Source organism: Ceratina calcarata, unplaced genomic scaffold, assembly GCF_001652005.2.
Source record: "Ceratina calcarata isolate Rehan_Ccalc_2016 unplaced genomic scaffold, ASM165200v1 scaffold340.2, whole genome shotgun sequence".
Classification (NCBI taxonomy): domain Eukaryota; kingdom Metazoa; phylum Arthropoda; class Insecta; order Hymenoptera; family Apidae; genus Ceratina; species Ceratina calcarata.
Window position 1 is genome coordinate 5,140 of NW_017156830.1, and position 6,698 is coordinate 11,837.

At 37.1% G+C, this 6,698-nt stretch overlaps 1 long non-coding RNA gene across 7 annotated transcripts; it reads right to left on the minus strand.

Moving 5' to 3' along the window:
- LOC113464352 (uncharacterized) lies at nt 1-6,692 on the minus strand. 7 transcript variants are annotated; one of them, XR_003389199.1, is made up of 8 exons: nt 6,348-6,692; nt 6,206-6,275; nt 3,199-3,367; nt 1,574-3,011; nt 1,399-1,487; nt 317-1,316; nt 99-228; nt 1-23 (listed from the first exon to the last, which is right to left on the minus strand). It is a non-coding gene; the product is annotated as an uncharacterized LOC113464352 (long non-coding RNA). The 7 variants fall into 7 exon arrangements; XR_003389195.1 differs by having other exon boundaries at nt 3,430-6,275; XR_003389196.1 differs by having other exon boundaries at nt 317-522; nt 613-1,316; nt 3,199-6,275.
- Between the last annotated feature and the right edge of the window lie 6 nt (nt 6,693-6,698).

A 6,698-nucleotide genomic window follows, 5' to 3' on the forward strand; every position in this document is an offset into this window, starting at 1 on the left:
GCTCTATATTTGTATAATGTTTCCTTTAGGAGTAGAATTATATCGCAAATCAGTAATTGGTAATAATAATAATTTTTGGTGTCTGTCTGTTTTATTACCTTGGAATGGTGGTTACGCCATTGCTTTGACCATTCCGACCTCGTGTTTTCCAGGTCTGTTTGCACGGTCCTCTACGTGATTTTTCCCTTTTTTGGTGAATTTCCAGTTCTTGTCGTGTTCATAGTCTTTCTGTAAAGAATTTTTCCATACGTTACTTATTTATCCTATACATTTTAACTTTAAATGGTTTTTTATTCTCTATATATTTTCTACCCACCTCTCATCTCTTCTTTTTCGTTTATTCATTTTACCTTTTTTGCGTGGTCTTCGGTTTTCCCATATTATTTTTAATCCGGCGGTATCGGTTTCGTTTGTCCTTCACGGTGTTTCTGTCTCGTTAATCAACGTTTGGTTTCGTCGGGCTATGTCTGATTGTTTTTTATAAAGTTTTTCCCATTATTCTTCTCTTGCATGGCGTTCTCTCTAGGAGTAGAATTTTATATCATGAATTGATGAATAATGATTTTTGTGGTGTCTGTTTTATTCTTTATCTCAGCTTTTCTTGTTGTTCACCTGTCAGTTTCAGTTCTTTGGCATAGTGACCGGTGGCGTAAAAGCCTTTTTTCCATTTTATTTCTATCCAACGTTCTATGAATCTTTTAATAACTATCTTTTTCCTTGTTCGTTGCATGGTTGATTTCGTATTTTTTACTATATTTAGGAAGTAGGGGGAGATTTCCCTTTCATCAATTCGTCGTGTTTTCCAGTTTGAGGGAAGGGGAATGTGCCTTTGACAAATAATCAACGAGTTTCAACAAGTTCTTGTTCATGGCGACTATTTTGATGAACTGTTTATGAATGTAATTTGAGACATGTCTCAGCGTCATCGAATGAAGCTCGTTTCTCTCGTACAACCCATTCCTTATTTATCTGTCATCTTGATCGTACAGAGTAAAATAATGTTTCACGAGCTGTTTGATCAAACTGGTGTTCCTGCCATCTCTTAAATAATTCCTTTAGACGTTGGGAACAAATTTCTGCTCTATGCCTCTGGCAACTTCATCTAATTTTTCAAATGTAGGAATGCTTTCCTCATTACTTATCTATAGTCCTGATATTTGTTGTATTTCTCATGCAGCGGATTGCCATCTAATTAAGGTTCGTTTATCTTAGACTTATTTAAATATTGCAGATACTCCACATCCGTGATCTGGTTGTGTCTCAGATCTATTTTGGTTAGATGGTATTGTTTTCTTACATGGTTTACATTGTAGGATCTATAATTGATAATAATTTTAGTATTTTGTCCGTTTTGTGTCCTTGGAATGGTGACTACGCCATTGCTATAACCGTTCCGACCTCATGTTTTCCAGGTCTGTTTGCGCGATCCTTTACGTGACTTTTCCCTTTTTTAAGACTTTTCAACTCTTGTCATGTCCTTAGCTTTTCTGTAAAGAATATTTTCCGTTCGTTATTTGTTTGCTCTATGCGTTTGATTTTACATGATTTCTATTTTTTATGTTTTTCTACTCACCTCTTGTCTCTTCTTTTTCGTTTATTCGTCTTACCTTCTTTCATGGTCTTCGGTTTTCTCAGATTATTATCAGGCCAGCAATATCGGATTCGATTGTTTTCACGGTATATTCCTGTTCTATTATTTGTTGTTTGATTTTGTTGGATCATTGGATTGTTTCCGCATAGATTTTCTATCGCTTTTTATTCGTGTTACGTTCCTTTTTAGGGGAAAGGATTGTGTCATGAATCTATAATTGGTAATAGTAATAATTTCTGGTATCTGCCTGTTTTATTTCCTTGGAACAGTGGTTACGCCATTGCTTTAACCATTCCGACCTCATGTTTTTCAGGTCTGTTTGCGTGATTCTCTACGTGACCTTTCCCTTTTTATGACTTTTCAGCTCGTTCTTGTCGTGTTCATATTTTCTCTCGTCTCTTCTTTTTCGTTTATTCGTCTTATCTTTTTGCGTAATCTTCGGTTTTCTCGGGTTGTTATCAAGCCAACAATGTCGGATTCGATTATTTCCACGGTGTACTTTTGTCTTATTATTTATTGTTTGGCTTTGTCGGATCGTTAGATTGTTTCCGTATAGGTTTTCTATCGCTCTTTTGTTTGTGTTATGTTTTCTTTTAGGGGAAAAGATTGTGTCATGAATCTATAATTAATAATAGTAATAATTTTTGGTATCTGCCTGTTTTATTTCCTTGGAACAGTGTCTACGCCATTGCTTTGATCATTCCGATCTTATGTTTTCCAGGTCTGTTTGCCCGTTCCTTTACGTGACTTTTTCCCTTTTTTATGACTTTTCAGCTCGCTCTTGTCGTGTCCATAGCTTTTCTGTAAAGAATATTTTTCGTTCGTTATTTGTTTGTCCTGTTTTTGTTTGAATTGTTTCGTAGGAGTCTTCCATCACTCTTTATTCGTGTGATGTTTCTTTCAGGGGTAAAATTGTACCGCTGGCTTATGATTGGTAATAATAATAATTTGGTATCTGTCTGTTTTATTTCCTTGGAACGGTGGTTACGCCATTGTTTTGACCATTCCGGTTTCATGTTTTTCAAGTCTGTTTGCACTGTCCTCTACGTGACTTTTCCTTTTTTTATGAATCTCCAGTTCTTCTTGTGTCTATGGTTTCTTTTATCATTTTCCTGTCAGTTTTAATTCATTGACTTATTGGTCAGTGGCGTCGAAGCCGTTTTTATTTTATTTCTGTCCAGCGTTCTATGTATCTTTTTATATCTATCTTTCTTTTTCGTTGTATAGTTGACTTTGTATGTATGTTTTATATATTTCGGAAGAAGGGGGAGGTTTCCCCTTGTTAATTCGCCATGTTTGCATTCTGTATTTTCTTTCCTTGAAGTAGTGGCTACGCCATTGCTTTGGTCATTCTGTCCTCGCGTTTTCCAGGTCTGCTTGTGCATCATGCAGTAATCAATCAGGTACTCTTAAGTCTGATCTACAAGGAGAATATATCAGAGAAAATGCAGTCTGAATCGTGCCTCCGAGTAGTGCTCGCTGTGCAAACTTTCTAAAGACTTGAAGATAATTTACATTCTTTCACGTCATTAAAACATAATTGCAATTTTTGAATGAAGAAATTGAATATGTGAAAGTATCTTATAAGAAGGCAATAAATGACCTACCGGATAAACAAACGCCCGAGACTTCCTTAGAAATTAACATCGATTCCTCGATTATTGTCATTATTATTATTATTAACTTTGACAAACATTACGAATATCTCCAATAAAACAGATCACCCGGCTCGCCGTTCGTCCAAATCAATGATTCATCCTTCTCGAAAGCCAGAACCTGTAAAAAATCTTAATCAATTCATACATCGTTGTAAATAAAAATCCAAAATGATGACTTACAACCATAATTAAAGCAAGAGTTCATAAAAATCAAGATCAAATGGTCAACGAATAACAACCTGACACTTATAGGTTAAGATACGAGAGGCATAAACATGGGCCCAACATGGCGCCAAAGGTATGGAGTAAAAAGAGCGTGAACCGAAATTCCCGACGCGCGAAACTTAAACGACAAAAAGAAAGAGAAACCGGTCTCGAACACATACACAAGAGGAAACTGCTGATAACAACGAAAGAGAAAAGAAAATTAGGTCAAACCGCCTCAAAACATGAACAACACAGACTAAAACAACATAGATGAAAAACCCTGAACCCCCCTCAAAAATTTCAAAATTCAAAATTAACATGCGTTAAACAAACTATACGAACACCGTACAAAACCCACGACGAAACCAGCATCAACCGACTCCGCGGAGAAAAGAAAGGATCACAAAACAAACCAACGACAAAGATTTATAAATGCCCAAGTAAATAAATAAATAAATAAAATGCTATTAATCGCAAAGAAACGATAACGACTAAAATATGAGAAGGAATGACACTAACCACGAACGAAATTAATCCCAAGGATAAAAAATCCTACTAGGATAACCGTAAAACATCCTTAACAAACAATAATTGCAACAAAGAAAATGAGACACACGTGACCGATTAATGCCGGGAAACACAAAGGGACAAAATCACGGAAAACGGAAAAATGGAAAATGCTATGCTAAAAGAAAGAAACTCATAATAGAAAGAGAAAAGTACAGTAAGAACAAACAATACCTAAAAATCCTGCATCAAGTATACACAATAAATAATACATAATATTAACCTTAATATCTGAACTAGACTGAAATAGAGGGTCGAATATTCAGCTCAAACCAGAAAGAAACGAGGAAAAACCCCGAAATTGGATTGAAAATCACAAGGAGAGGAGAGGACGCGCGTCCTTAAAATAGAGTGAGTTGTACACGATACCGAGACAATTCTCGCCCCGATCAAATAGTGGGGATAATCCGAACACGGAACGACCGACACCAAGCATAGGAATGCCTAGCATGGTCATCGAAAGCATAAGAGGAGAAAAGTAGTGGGGATAGAAATACGAATGGAAGCAGGGGAAATGAGTTGCGAGGGAAGAAATCGGCCTGGCATGGGTTGAGCACCCCGGCCGGTATGCACACAATAGAGGGGCGGAGCATGATCACGAGATGAATGAAACGAGAGCAATATCGTTAGAGCAAGTGGACCATTCGAACAGGGAACATGAACAGCAAATCTAACACGCTGAAAAGGACAAAAGGAACGAAGATAAAAACAACAAACGAGATATGGAAATCTTTCGTGAAAAGGATGAGAAACGGCATACTAATAAAAACCGGATGCACGAAAAAAGAATCATCACATGAAACAGAGGATGGGATCAAGAAAGTTCGAACTGAAAACGACGAATCAGGATACTGAGCATCGATCTACGCTCGGATCGATCTCAGCTGGATCGTCAATCTGGTCAATCTATTCGGACGAATCATTAACGAACAAAATGAATAACAAATTCCCAGCGAACAGAATAGTGACAAGTGAGGTGTCTCGTGAAATAATCTGAAATTGAGAAGTGAAATACGAAAGACTGGAGCATGAAAGAAGCTTGCGATTTCCGAGTGAGTTAACCGCGAAACGCATCTGTGAACGGAATAAAAAATCAACCGGAAAAATGTAACATCGAACACGAAATGAAACAGCAACAGAATTGAACAACAAAAAGTAAGTAGAAAAGAACTAATCATATGAATAAAATTGCAGGAATCGCCCGACAAATACAGCTATCATAAATAAACACAGAAGTAGCAGAACTGTCAGCGAATAGAAAAAGAGACTCTCCTCTAAAAACACAGTAATTCACAACCGCTTAAATGAACGGCGCGAAAGATAATCACATCGGAAAACATTGCTTAATGCGCAATAATGATACAACGCAAGTCAATTAAAGACATGACGCTGACCTACGACTAAATGGAAATACAAAAAATATCCAGGGACAGACAGGTAATATGACCAAAATCCACTACAATAGACAGATTATACATAAAAAAAGAACACAGATTAGAGAGAAATCCCAATATATGAATTATTATTAACAGAATAGAAAACAATACCGTTTAACAAATACCTATAAAGAAAATAAAGAAATGATAACAATAAGCAACAATAACAGAGAATTCTATTTCTAATACTAAGGCGGAAAAGACAAAGGCGATTAAAACGACCGGAACGTAATGAAAGTATCTGAGGCGAAAAGGGGAGGATTCGTCCCTCCCATGAAAATGGCGGATAGAAGAATAGGAACAATTTAATACGGGCCAACGCAGCCAAACGTAGAAAACAAGACAAAAGACTACAACAAAGAATAAATAAAACTGATCCCGCTGGCTTAACAATAACCCAGAGGTACTAAAAACAACACAAGAAGTTAAAACATATAGACAAAAAGAAGAGATGTTACAGGTGAGTAGGGAGCACATATATTAAAAGAAACTATCTGAATTTAGAGACAAAAAGACAAATGAGAATTATACGAAAATTTTTTACAGGGAAACTTATAAACACGATGAGAGATGGGAACCCATCCCAAGAAAGGTAAAAACACGCAAACGCGACCGACGTTCAGCATGTCCATTAGAGAGGAAATACTGGATGTAACGTTGACTTGGTCGGAGATCCGCCCGGCGATGAAAGAATGGAGAGTACTCGACGATCCATCATTATCAGATCACAGATATATCACGTTTACCTTGAAGATCCGAGGAATTCCAACGAACAGAATCGTAAGCGAGAAGAAATCGTTGAATGTGGAATGTTACCTGAAAACATTGAAAGATAAATTGACCGACCCTCCAAAAGTTTATGGCACTCCGCAAGAAATCGATACTTACCTAGAACACGTGACGAGCGCGATAACGAACGCGGCAAACGAAGCATTGATCTGTAAAACAAAAGGTTTTCATGGTAAACTCCCATGGTGGAATACAAGCCTGCAAAAGTTGGATGAAAGATGTAAAAAGCTAAAGAAAAGAGCTCGTAGAACGAACAGAACAAGTGACAAGAGGAAGCTGCGCAGAGCAGAATTGAAATTAGGCAAAATGATTCGAGAGGCAAAAAAGAAATCGAAAAGAGACGCTTTTGCAAGGGACTGAAAAAACTGCAAGATATAGCGAGAATAAACAGGGTCCTTGACAGAGTCGACCAAAACAGTTTAGGATTGTTAACAAAGAGAGACGGTACAC